The 13592-nt window shown below is 40.3% G+C and overlaps 1 protein-coding gene and 1 long non-coding RNA gene across 10 annotated transcripts in view; one reads left to right on the top strand and one right to left on the bottom strand.

Annotated features, from left to right (window-relative positions):
• Window positions 1-5094, bottom strand: part of LOC113253966 (uncharacterized) — a 38359-nt gene extending 33265 nt beyond the window's left edge. The window contains exons 1-2 of the long non-coding RNA XR_006409305.3: window positions 4927-5094; window positions 4442-4572 (exon numbers count right to left, since the gene is read on the bottom strand). This is a non-coding gene — a long non-coding RNA (uncharacterized LOC113253966). The remainder of the gene's footprint in view (window positions 1-4441; window positions 4573-4926) is intronic.
• PPP2R3A (protein phosphatase 2 regulatory subunit B''alpha) overlaps window positions 4842-13592 on the top strand; it is a 205036-nt gene continuing 196285 nt past the window's right edge. For 2 of the 9 annotated variants that reach the window (XM_026497081.4, XM_044383424.3), the window contains exons 1-2: window positions 4853-5028; window positions 5513-5608. The gene's annotated coding sequence lies outside the window, so the exon portion shown is untranslated. Of the gene's footprint in view, window positions 5029-5512; window positions 5609-13592 lie in introns of all 9 variants that reach the window. The other 7 variants (XM_057315817.1, XM_026497085.4, XM_044383425.3 and 4 more) reach the window with 6 other exon arrangements.

The raw sequence follows: 13592 nt of genomic DNA, 5'->3' as shown, positions 1-13592 counted from the left end.
TCTGGCCTAAATAACTGAGTGGATATTGGGATCTTGACCTAAGACAAGAAAGGAACAAGCGAGGAGTTAGGGGAAGAAGAAGGGAATACACTGAATTCTAGACATATTATTGGTTTCTAATATAATTCCACTCTGGTCAGGAACCATACTTTGTATGACTTGAATTCTTTTAAACTTACTGAGATTTGTTTTAGGGCACAAAATCTGGTCTATCTCGATAAATATTTTGTGTACTGGAAACTATGTGACTTCTGTTATTGGAAGGAGTGTCCTACAAATGTCAATTAGGTGAAGTTGCTTGATAGTGGTGTTCAAGTCTTCTCTATCTTTGCTGATTTTTGGTCAATTTGTCCTATCAATTATTGGGAGGAAGGTATTGAAATTTACAACTATTGATGGTAGATTTGTCTATTTCTCCTTGCTCCTATTTTTCCTTCATGAATTATTAAATGCATAAACACTTAAAATTGTTATGTCGTCTTGATGAATTGACCCCTTTATAGTATGAAATGACTTTGTTTACTCCTTGTAAATTCTTTATCTGAAATATTTTCTTTTGACTAGTTTTCTTTTATTTGCATAGTAAATCTCTTTCTATTCTTTTGTTTTTAACCTATTTGTGTCTGTGCATTTAAAGTGTACTCCTCTTAAGCAGTATCTTGTGTCATCTTTTTAACCCAGTTTCTGCCTTTTAATTGGGGGTGTTTGGTCCATTTACATTTGCTGAGATTATTGGTATGGTCTGGTTTAAGCCTATCATCTTAATTATTTTCTATATTTCCAATCTCTTCTCTGTGGCTTTTTCTTTTTTTTCCATCTTCTTTTGGGTTAGTTGAATTTTTTGTTTACGTTTTAACTCCTTTGTTGTTTTATTATTGTCTTACTATTTTAGTGGTTGCTTTAAGGTTGATAGTATAAATCTTTAACTTTTCAAAATCTACCTTCGAGTGAAATTATACCACTTCAAGTATAAGTATAGTATAAGAAATTTATAACACTGTACTTTTATTTCTGGCTTTTTTAAAAAAGATTTTATTTATTTATTTGTCAGAGAGACAGAGCGCATGCACAAGCAGGGGGAGTGTCAGGCAGAGGGAGAAGGAGGCTCCCTGTTCAACAGGGAGCCCAATGCAGGACTTGATCCCAAGACCCTGGGATCATGACCTGAGCCGAAGGCAGATGTTTAACCACTGAACCACCCAGGCGCTCCTATTTCTGGCTTTTTTGAACTTTATTGGTCATGTATTTTATTTATTTATGTTATAAACCTCAAAGTTAGGGCTGCCAGATCTAGCAAAGAAAACTATGGGACACCCAGTCAAATGTATGTTTCAGATAAATAATGAATAACTTCATAAAATACGTATGTTTCATGCAATATTTAGAGACACTTATACTAAAAAAGTAACATTTATCTAAAATTCAAATTTAACTGGGCATCCTGTATTTTATCTGGCAATCATAACCATAATACATTGTTTTTATTTTGTTTAGTCATTATCTTTTAAAGGGATTTTTACTCTTTAAAATAATACATAATTTAAATTTTTAAGTATGTTTATACATGCAGTTACTATTTACTCTTTTTATTCTTCCTTCTTTTTTGTATACCCATAATTCCATCTGATGTCATTTTCTTTATGCATGGAGGACTTTCTTTAGCATTTATTGTAGTGCAGGTCTGCTATGATGAGTTCTTTTAGCTTTCGTACATCTGAAAAAGTCTTTATTTTGCCTTTGCTTTTAAAAGATACTCTAGATGAGAGTAGAATTCTAAATTGATAGGTGTTTTTGTTTTTCTGGTTACTTTAAAGATGTTGCTCCACTATCTTCTTGCTTACATTGTTTCTAACAAGAGATCTACTGTCATCCTTTCTTTGTTCCTCTTGTATATAACAAGTCTTTTTTTCTCTTTGTTACTGATGTTGAGCAATTCGAATATGATATACCTTCATGTGGCTTTCGTTATGTTTCTTGTGTTTAGGGTATGTTGAAACTCTTAGATCTAGAGTATACAATTTTCATAAATTTTGGAAATTTTTGGTTGGGGGTGGGTGAAATATATGATGGGGACTTAGGAGTTCACTTGTCGTGATGTGCACTGGGTGATTAAAACACAAACTTAAAAAATTTTTCAGAAATTTTTGACCATGATTTATCCAAACATTTTTGGTCCCTATCCCTCTCCTTTGGAGATCCCATTTACATATATATTAGACCACTTGATATTGTCCCAAAGCTCAGTGATGATCGTTTCATTCTTTTAAATCTTTATTCCCCTACATATGTTTCATTTTGGATAATTTCTATTGGTATGACTTAAGTTCACTAATCTTTTCTTTGGCAATGTCTAATTCGCCATTAATCTTATCCAGTGCATTTTTATTCAGACATTATAGTCTTCATCTCTAGAATTACAATTTTTTTTTTTTATATCTCTTGTGTCTCTTTAACTTTTTGAACATTTGGGATACAGTTACAGTAACTGTTTTCATGTTCTTGTCTGCCAATTCTAACATCTATGAAAGTTCTGGGTCTGATTTTGAACAATTAACTTTTTATTATGGGCTGTATTTTATTAAATATGATCAAATCTCTAGCTCTATTATCAGTTCATGAGAAGAAAACGGGTAGAGAAACATGTTAACACCACAGGGGTACAATCAGTAAAGTGCAGAATGTGGGGGAACTCCACAGGACAAGCAATCAATATCTTCAACATATAAAGTGCAAGGAAAGAAAAGAATTTAAGAGATTTTGACCAAATGCAATGTGAGGACCTTGTTTGGATCCTGACCTGAAGAAATGAACTATATAAAACATTTATAAGAAAATTGGGAAATTTTTAACACTGATTAGATGTTAAGAAATTGTTAATTTTTAAAGATATTATAATGATTTTGTGGTTATAAAAAATAGACTGTATTGTTCAGAGACACATAGCAAAGTATTTGGGGTAAAATAATATACTGTTTATGATTTGCCTGAAAATAGTCCAAGGAGGGAAAGAAAAGGTGAGGTTCAGATAGAACAAATTGGCCAAGGGATGATAACTATCAAAACTGAGTAATGCATACATAGTAGTTCATTATATTATTCTCTTTACTTTTGTAATATTTGATATTTTTCCATAATTTAAAAAAATCAGATGTTCTGTGTTTGAGAAGACTTGCTCTACCCTCTCCCTACTCCTAATAGAACTAAGTGTGCTCAGGACTGTTCCCCTACTGTCCAAATAAATTAAACACTCATTTATCTCCAAATCTTTCTCCCTAATTGTTATAAACCCTTGAGAGCAAAAATTGTCTTATTAATTTTCTATTCTTTGTATTCCCACCACCAACCACAGAGCCAGGGTGCTCAATAAATGGTAGCAAATTGGCAGCTCTCTCGCCCCAGTTTACCAAGGTGCCCATGACAGAGAGGCTGACTCTATCCTATTAAATCAAATTTCCAGTTAAGTGCTCTGTCCTTTATAAATTCAAGTCATACTGCATATAAATGTATGGCAAAGGAACTAAAGGAGTCCTTATGTAAAAACTAAGGCAATAAAACTGTCAAGACAAACCAGGAATCCAGCAGGGATTGGCAGGGTCAGTAGTACTGAAACCGTTTTATAGTTCACTAAGAACTTCCTCTTCTTACAGGTATGCATCGCACTGTGACCTTTGTAAAGTCCTTCTGTCCTGCCCTGCCTTTCTCACAGTACTGCTCTCAGTCTTAAATATGATACTGTAATGCATTTAAAAGGGTTTATTTTTTTTAACTGGAAAGCAATATAAAGTTTAGAGAGTTATGGCTTCTTCCCAAGGCACCGAGGCAACTCACAGAGCACATCAGTTTAGCTATTGGAAAAATTGACCTTAGATGAAATTTTCAGTAAGCAAAGTCTGTTTCCTTGCAATATAAATATACACACAGCACCTATTCCATGTTGTGCTAGATGCTGGTGACACAGAGTGAGGACAGCCCACTTGCCCAGGACCTCTCCTCATAGAAAACCCAATCCTTGGCTCCTAGGTGCTCCTTACTCATACTGCTCAATCTCCTGATTGACTTATTTATTAAATTATTTATATGCTTATGTATTTATTGATATTTTTAATTAAGAATTTTACAAATACATCCTGAATGGAGGTTCCTAATTCTGGGGAAATATCCATTTGTTCTTGGAGAGGGCATGATAATGAGCAGGTGGCCTTTGACTTCTGTGGTAGTCACCAAGAGGGCAATTTTGGGACGCCGTTCCCAGGCTGTGTCTTCCCTGCTATGGATGAACTTGTGTTTTTACCCACTTTACGTAGAGTTAAATCTGGGGAGTGGTTATAAGGGTGTGTGTCAGAATAATTCATTAAGCTGTGCTTTGGGTTTGTATGGCTTTCTGTAGTCTTAAATTTCACAATAACAGTTAAAAATAAATCTCTTTTCCTTCAAAACTCACACAACATGCTCACAAGGAAACGTGGCACAGGTGCCGGCCACTGGGAGTATCGGGGTGACCAGGAGTGTCCGTCAGTAGCAAGGGCTGCGTGTCCGCCATCTCCCCCCTCAACGGAATCAGCCGGTCGGCTCCTGGAGGGTAAAAGAACTAATGAAAGTAACAATAACAACGATTACAAAATGACAATGGCAATAAAACCACGGTAATAACAAATCCGAGGGAGAGATTCGCACCCGACAGACGATTGTAAGCACCACAAATCGCGTCACCACGGGGCCGCCATACCGAAGACCCCACGGGCGGCGGACACCGCGGCTCTCGCGGCGCCCCTGGCGGCCCCCTTCCAGGCTCCGGCCGGCGGGGTGGGCGGAGCCTGGCGGGCGGGGCGGGGCGGGGCGCCGAGCTCGCGGCGGAGGGTGGGCATGAGGGGGAGGAGGTGACGGGCGGGCGGCTGGGCGGGGCGCGCTCGGGCCTCAGCTCCTTACACGCCGCACTCGTCTCCCAGATCCCGCGCCGCTGGGAGTGCTGGTGGCGAGCGGCGTCCGCGAGCCGAGGCAGCAGCCGGAGGTGGAGCCGCGGGCGCTGAGGTAGGCGCGGGGACGCCCGCCGCGCGGCCTGGAACCCTGGTGCCTCAGGCCCTGCCCGAGGGTGGTGGCGAGGCCGGGGGGCGGCGCGCGGAGGCCCGAGCGGGCGGGGCCGGGGCCTGGGGGCGGGGACCGGCCTGGCCGGCGGGGCTAGAGGGGCCGCGCGGCGCTGGGCCGGCGGGCAGAGCCGTGGGAGTTGGGGTTTGGGGCGGCGCGGGCTCCTGTGCACGCCCAGCTCGCTCCCGGGCCCTGGCAGCCCGGGAGGTGTGGAAACCGCTTGCCCCGGGGGCACCCACGGAGCAAGGAAGGCGGGGGACGGCCTTGTCCCTCCCACTTTTGGGGCTCTCAGGCCAGTTCGCCCTCACAGCCCTCGGGAACTTGTTAACAGGAAAGCTTGGCAGAAAAACAAATGCCAACGTTTTGGAAGAACTGAGAGTCACGTCGTTAGGCGCTGAGGCTTTATTTTCCTTCCCCGCCCCCTGCCCAGCCTCAGCCCGACTTGGCCAAAGAAGGATGTGTCACCAGCTCGGGGCCTCGGGCGGGATCCCCGGCCTGGCTGAAAGCTGGAGTACCTGAAACAAAGGTAAACGGAGACCGGGCACACCCCGGCCCTGCCGTGCGGCCGCCCTCGAGCCGCCTCGGTGGGTCTCTCCCGCGCCGACCCTGGCCGCCGCCTCGGAGGGGCTTTCTCCCGGGGGAACCTCTCGATGGAAACCAGCTGGCCGGGCTTGGAGTTGATGTTGCATCTGAACTCTGTTGTGCTTACATTATTACCAATCCTCCAACTCTGGTAAAGCTTAAGGAAATTTTACCCAGTTTTAGGGTTCAGCAAATGTAAGGGAGGATAAATTGCCGTTTGTAAATTATAATGTATTTTCTTATTCGGAAATGGTCTGAAAACACGAAATAAAAATTCTTAACACGTAAGCAAAACAGAGTGATTTGTAGTGCCTTCCAAAATCTGAAGAGGTGTTCCTTCTCAGATCATTTAGGTACAAAGCATCCCCCCAAACCTTTGGTGCCAGGCATTTTTCTTTGTTCTTTATTAGTCTCCGGCCTCAGTTTCTTGTAAACAGAGCACCCAGTGCTGAGACCCTAGGAATTGCCATACTAGGTCAGGGCATGTGCATCCTGCTCAGGAGGCAGCAGGCTTGTGTTGTAGTAAAATAACCGTTTTCTTTCTTGGTGATACCATTAAAATTATCTCAGTTTCATTCCTTTCAGAAATATCCATGACTTTTAGTGAAAGCCTTTTAAAAATCTATAGACCCCTCCTAATTTATACATAAATCTGTTCACATTTATTGCATCCAAATGGCTCTCCTATCCTCTCTGACAGAAAAACTTGAGATGCTGTGGTGAAAACTTGGATCTCTTATAAATCTGGGAGCTCAGAAATTGAGGACAGGGGAAACAAAGTAAAGGTTTTTTTTTAAAATAGAAAGCTTTGAAGAAGTCTTTATCAGGACCAACTTGGCTGTTGAGTAAAAAATAGTTGTATCCACTAACAACCTGAAAATTAATTAAAGATTTATTTGTATTCTTAAGTATTTGCATATTTTAAAATGTGGTTAACATTTTGGACAGTGAAGGAGTTATCTGACTTAATCTGAATTAATTTTACCTTAATGTTTAGCTGAAACCCTCTGCCCTAAGAGAATGAAAATTCTGTTTTAGCAAGAAGGGAATAAAGGAGATGAGTAATCTTGGAGTATGGAGTACTTGAGGGGGGCACTTGTTCAAACTGTAACTTTTCCTTCAAACTCTTCATAGGCTCATTACCTTTGGCAAACATAGTCTCCACTGATTTAGCCCCTGTCACCTTTCAATACACAGCTAAAGCTTTTCTTAACATCTTCTCCGCCCAAAAACCCCACGACCTGGAGTAGAGGTGATCACCCCTTTGGGTATTAACCATTCTTTAAGTTAGGGGGTTTTCATCCATGGTACTGTTGACATTTTGGGCCAGGTAATTCTTTGGTGTAGAGGGCTATCCTGGTCATTGTAGGATGTTTAGCAGCATTCCTGACCTCTACTGAATAGATACCAGTAGTACCTCCCCCCACACACAATTATAACAAATAGTCACACAACCTACACGGTTGTGACAGTCAAAAATGCCTCCAGATATTGCCAGATGTCCTCCGAGAGAGCCAAAATCACCCCCAGTTGGGAACCACTGTCCTAAATAGACTGTTGCCTTAACACCAGTGACCCTGCACCGTCTTAATTTGCTTATGTGTTGATTTTCTCTGCGATCCTAAGCTTGAGGGCAGAGCAGTCATTCATTTATTTGCCAAATATCTGAGGAAGGGCATACTTTGCCAGCCCGATGCTAGTTTAGGAATATAGTGGTAAAAGCCGCTGGTGTGGTCTTTGCACTCCTGGACATTATAGTCTAAAGAGAGTGACAGATGCACACATGTATAACGATACAGATACCTAATTACAATTCTGATAAATTCTGGGAGAAGTACAGGGTACTCTGAGTACATAAAACAAGGGTCCTGACCTAGTTTGGGAACTAGGAAAAGTTTCCTTGGAAAATAACCTTTAAGGTGAGGTAGACATTGAAGGATAAATAGAAATTATGAAGTGAAGCATAGGAGGAAAATATTTCAGGCAGAAGGCATAGGACCTTTTCTGGGAACTCAGAGGCCAATGTGGCTGGAACATGGAGAGTGATAGGGGCAGGATGATAAAAAATGAGTCTGGAGAAGTTGGTATAGGCTTTCTTTGAGCAGCAGTTCTCGGTCCAGCCTATTTATCAGAATCACAAGAGGAACTTAAAACAGTACCCTGGCCCATTAAATCACAATGTCTGCAGTGGATCCTACTTCCTTCTCCAGTTGTCTTTTTCCCCACACTTTCCAAAGGGATAACCACTAGTACTAGTTTTATATATCGTTCTAGACGTTTTTTGTCGGCATTCAAGCAAGTGCATATTCTTAGTTCCTCCTGTGGTTTACACAAATGGTAGCATACTGTACACACTATTCTTTTTTTTTTTTAAGATTTTATTTATTTATTTGAGAGAGAGCACACATGAGCAGGGGGGAGAGGGAGAAACAGGCTCCCTGCTGAGCAGGGAGCCCAATGTGGGGCTTGATCCCAGGACCCTGGGATCATGACCTGAGCCAAAGGCAGACGCTTAATTGACTGAGCCACTCAGGTGCCCCTGTACACACTGTTCTTGTTTGCAACTATGTCTTGGAAATCTTTCCATTTCAATATATAGTTTCCTTATTCTTTTGAATGACTGTATAGTATTCCATTATATGGATATACCACAGATTATTTAACCATTCCTTTATTGGTGGACCTTTAAATTATTTCTAATAATTTACTATAAGGAATAGTACAGGCATATGCCAGTTCATGTGTATGAATATATCTGTAGGATAAATTCCTAGAAATGGAATTATTGGGTCAAATATGTACATATACACATAAATATTGGTGTATAAAAAGATCGGTATGGTTATATTAGAATGGTTTGGAAAGAAATGAGTGCTTGTGGGAAACAACTGATGCTAATTAAGGTTACTATGTGCTGTAGAATGCATTTTGTACCCCCACAATTGAATTTTAAAGCCCTTACCCCATGTGACTAAATTTGGAGGTAGAATCTTTGTTGGTAATTAGGGTTAAACAGGGTCAAAAGGTTGGAGCCCCAACTCAGTAGAATTTGTGGCCTTATAAGTAGAGGAGGTTGGAAAGGCCATCTGAGCACACAGTGAAAAGGTGGCTATCTGCAAGCCAGGAAGAGAAACTGACCTTGCCATACCTTGATCTGGGACTTCTGCCCTCCAAAACTGTGAGAAAATACATTTCTGTTGTTTAACCAATCCAGGCTATGGTTTTTTATTATGGCAGCCTGAGCTAACTAATACACAGTGGAGAGGTAGAAGAGAAAAGGTGGTAGCTGGGATCACAGTGGTAGCAGAGGAGATGGAGACAGATACAGGAGATTTATATTTAAGAGGCATAATTGATGGGAGTTAATGATTGAGGGAAAAATAATGACTCCCAGGCTTGCCCAACCAGGTGAATGGTGGGGCTGTTATCTGAGTTAGAGAACACTAGAAGGATAAATAGTTTAGAAGTGGGTTTAAATCATAGTTCACTTTGGGACTGGTGAGACCTCTGAGTGGAAATTGCACATAAGCTTTTGATAATTCAAATCCATAGCCCAGAGGAGTGGGCTGAACTGGGGACACATATTTAGGTGTGAGTTGAAGGGTGTGGATGGAATTACCCAGGTTGGAAATCTGTAGCCCACAGCTGAATGTGGCTTATAGATGTGTTTTGTTTTTCCCATGGAGTGTTTTTTGTTGTTTAGTTTTGAGTTGGCAATGATTTAAAATCTGAAGATTTCTCATGAAAATCTAGATTTGGGGTTTTTCTTTAGAAGTGAGAAGATGTAGCACTACTGAGCTGGCTTTCCTGTATGGCAACAATTGATTGGAGCTAAGTCACCACTGATCCCAGCTGCTTTCTAGTTCACCAGAGAGTCCACCACTCCCTAAAACTTATGCCTGGCCTGCTTTGTTTATTTATGTCTCTGACCCTGCAGGCATTTAAGTGTGTAATCCTTGCTTTAGGAAGAGAGTATAGAACAGTGATTCTCATCTTGGCTACACATTGAAAATATTGGATAATTTAAAAATACTGTTGCTAATACCCACATCAGAAATTTCTATTTGTGTTTGCTTGGTCTAAATTGCAGTCTGGGACTTTTTAAAAACTCCTCAGGTGATTCCACTGAGCAGTGGAAGTTGAGACCATTGACAGATTAAGAAGAGAAGAGAGAGCTCAGGCCCAGTGTTTCAAAGTTGAGTAAAGGAGGGTAGCTCTAGGATAAGGGATGAGAAGTGGCCAGAGAAGTACAGTGGAGTGGGATTTTTCTTGCAGCTAAGGCATGCAAACTTAACCCAATACACTTGAAGATGTTTTTAATTAGATGAGAGAGAACAGAGTTTATTTTGCATGGATACTTACTGTTTGTTTTGCATATACCTGTATATGAATATGCTGTTCATTATTGCTGAGAGTTCTGTATACAAAAAACAGCTATGCTTTATTTAATGGGCCATTTAAAGGATTCAAGAGTAATTTAAACTACAGGGCGCCTGGGTGGCACAGTGGTTAAGTGTCTGCCTTCGGCTCAGGGCGTGATCCCAGCGTTGTGGGATCGGGCCCCACATCAGGCTCCTCCGCTATGAGCCTGCTTCTTCCTCTCTCACTCCACCTGCTTGTGTTCCCTCTCTCGCTGGCTGTCTCTATCTCTGTCAAATAAATAAATAAAATCTTAAAAAAAAAAAAGTAATTTAAACTATGCTTGATTTTTGTCTTAGGTGTTTACTTTAGAATCTAATTCCAGTTTAAGTTGTGTCATAAAAGGCTTATTTTAAAAAGAGAAGAGTTATCAAGTAAAGATGTAGATCAAAAATGATAAGTTGAATTTAGCAAGATGGAGTCTTTGACCTCAGCAGAACCATTTTAGATTGAAAGAGGCAGAAACCAGATTGAAGTGGGTAGAAAGTAAGGAAATGGAAAGGGTAAATGTTGGGGAAATCTTTTAATTTTACTGTAGAAGGGGAGTGATGAGGAAAGGTCAGGTGTCTTATATGTATGGTAGATGCAGCCTGTGTTGGTTACCCAAATGTTTCTAATCTTGAGGGAGGTAACTCAGTGGTGCCTGATTACCTTTCTCCCCCATTTCAGAGGGGTCTTGCTTGTTTTTGTTTTGGAGACTTTGTGCTTTCCACTGAGGAAATATTTTGCCAGGACCTTTGAGGCTCAGATGTTAGTGATTAGGCCCTTAGTCTCTTTCTTATCTGAAAAGCCATAGGGCTCCTAAGGCCAGCAGGGCTCCAGTGACCCTGACATCATTCTCCCATTGAATTGATGATGAACAAAGATCAGATTGTTGTCATGTTGAAAATGGAATACTTGTCTATGTCAGGGAATATGTATCTAGCTTTCAGATTCCCAGGAGCAGTTTTTGCAGCTATATTTTTTCCATTTAACTTGATATTATAGCTGGTTTTCCAGTTGGATATGTGTTAAAATTTCTCATGCTTTGAAATCTTTATCATTGGTGCTGAATAAAGGGTATGGATAGAAGTTGGAGGAGACCCTCATTGAACTCAAAGAAAAGAGAACACTGAACAACCTGGTTTCCAAAATGTTGTGTGAATGATGGAATGCAGTTACCTTGAAGACCTTGGATTACAGTTGCTGTCCAGAGTGGGATGTCATGCACATGGCCTCTACCGATCTGTCTTTTATCCATCTCTGCCTCATTAGCAACCTTAACCTGGCATAGGAGGTTTAAAGAGTCGTGATCTACAGCAGAACAGGAACTGTAGGGGTTGGAAAATGCCAAGGATTTATTACTGAGGAATGGAGTTTGTTAGTTGAAGACATAAGCCCCATTGCTATACTCTTTTTGCAAAGAGAGTGTCATCCTGTGAGGGATTAGCCTTTATAGCTGCTATTAGTTCCTCTGTTAGGTGGATGATGGTTAACTTCTATATAAAGGATGCCTTTATGACATAAGTAGCAGCACTTGGTCTGCAAAGGTTTTTACTGGGAGTCTATGATAAGAAAATATTCTGTTTAGAAACTTTTATGTGCTTGGGCAATTGTAGGAATTCCACCATCATAAATAAAGTTAGGTACTGTACCTGGATGGTGGTAGATAGAGGGAAAAGTTCATTGCCAAGTTGGGCCAGAGCTGCTTTGGTTTGCAGAGGAAATAAGATGCTTGAGTGGGCAGAAGACTTGCAGTCAGTTCTTGGGTGCCAAGTCTTGATCTGTCAAATGTCAGCTGTGTGATTTTTATGTATGATTATTTTTATTGAGTTAAAGCTCACATAACATTAAATTAATCAGTTTAACCATTTTAAAGTATACAATTCAGGACTCTTGAAACATTCACGGTGTTGTGCAACCATCACCATTAACTGCAGAATATTTTTGTCACCCCAGAAGGAAACCCTGTACCCATTAAACAGTCACTCCCCATTCCTCTCTCCCCCTATTCCCAGAAAACCACCAGTGGCTTCTGTCTCTATGGAGTTGCCTATTCTGGACATTTCATATAAGTGGAATCACACAAATGTGACTTATTGTGACCGGCTTTTTTATAATTTTGTACAAGGTTCATTCATGTTGTAGTATGTGTTTCTTTCTTTGAAAAATAATCACTCCTTTCTTTGATTGAATAATTCAATTATATGGGTATACTATGTTTTGTTTATCCATTTATCAGATGATAAATATTTGAGTTGTTTATTCCTTTTGGCTATTGTAAATAGTACTGCTAAGAGCATTCATGTATAATTTTTTGCATGAATACCTGTTTCAGTTCTTTTGTGTACATACATAGGAGTAGAATTGCTGGGTCATAGGTAATTATATGTTTAACTTTTTGAGAAACCACCAAACTGTTTTCCATTGCATCTGCACTATTGTACATTTCCACTAGCAATGTTGACAAGTTCTAGTTTCTCAACATCCTTATCAATACTTGTTATTTTCTGTTTGTTGTTTTTTAAAGAGTGAGAGAATGAGAGCAAGAGAGGGGAGGACAGGGAGAGGGAGAGGGAAAATCTTAATAGGCTCTGTGTCCAGTGCTGAGCCTGATGTGGGGCTCGATCTCACAACCCTGAGATCACGACCCAAGCAGAAATCGAGTCAGACAGTTCACCGACACTTTACCCAGGTGCCCCACTGGTTGTTTTTTTTTTTTTTTAAGTTTATATTTTAATTCCAGTTAGTAAACATACAGTGTTATATTAGTTTCAGATGTACAATATAGTGATTCAGCAGTTCTATTCATTACTCAGTGCTCATCACAAGTACACTCGTTAATCCCCATCACCTATTTAACCCAACCCTCCCTCCCCCGCCACCTTCTGGGGGATTTTTTGGTTATAGCTATCCTAGTGGGTGTGAAGTAATATCTCATGATTTTGATTTGTATTTTCTTAATGACTAATGAATGATGTTGAGCATCTTTTCATTTCCTTTTTGATCATCTGTGTATCTTCTTTGGACAAGTCCTTTGTCCATTTTTTAACTGGATTGCTTGTCTTTTTGTTAAGTAGTTGTTAAGGGTTCTTTATATATTCTGGATACTAGACCCTTGCCAGGTATATTATTTGCAAATATTTTCTCCCATACTATAGCCTGCTTTTTCACTTTCTTGATAGTGTCTGTTGCACATAGGCTCTTAATTCTGATGAAGTCGAATTTCTATTCTTTTGTTGCTTATACTTTTGATGTCCTATCTAAGAATCCATTGCCAAATCCAAGGTCGTGTCAGTTTACCCCTGTGTTCTCTTCTAAGAGTCTATAGTTTTAGTTCTTACTTTTAGTTCTTTGATCAATTTTGAGTTAATTTTTGTATGTAACGTAGGGTCCAACTCCATTCTTTTGCATGTGGATATCCAGTTGTTCCAGCACCATTTGTTGAAAGAGATGTGTGTGTGTGTGTTTTTGTTTGTTTGTGTTTTTTTTAGATTTTATTTATTTATTTGACAGAGAGAGACAGAGAG

This window comes from Ursus arctos, unplaced genomic scaffold (assembly GCF_023065955.2).
Source record: "Ursus arctos isolate Adak ecotype North America unplaced genomic scaffold, UrsArc2.0 scaffold_20, whole genome shotgun sequence".
Taxonomy (NCBI): Eukaryota; Metazoa; Chordata; class Mammalia; order Carnivora; family Ursidae; genus Ursus; species Ursus arctos.
The sequence above is the reverse complement of the archived record's forward strand: the minus strand, read 5'-3'. Positions and strand labels throughout refer to the sequence as shown.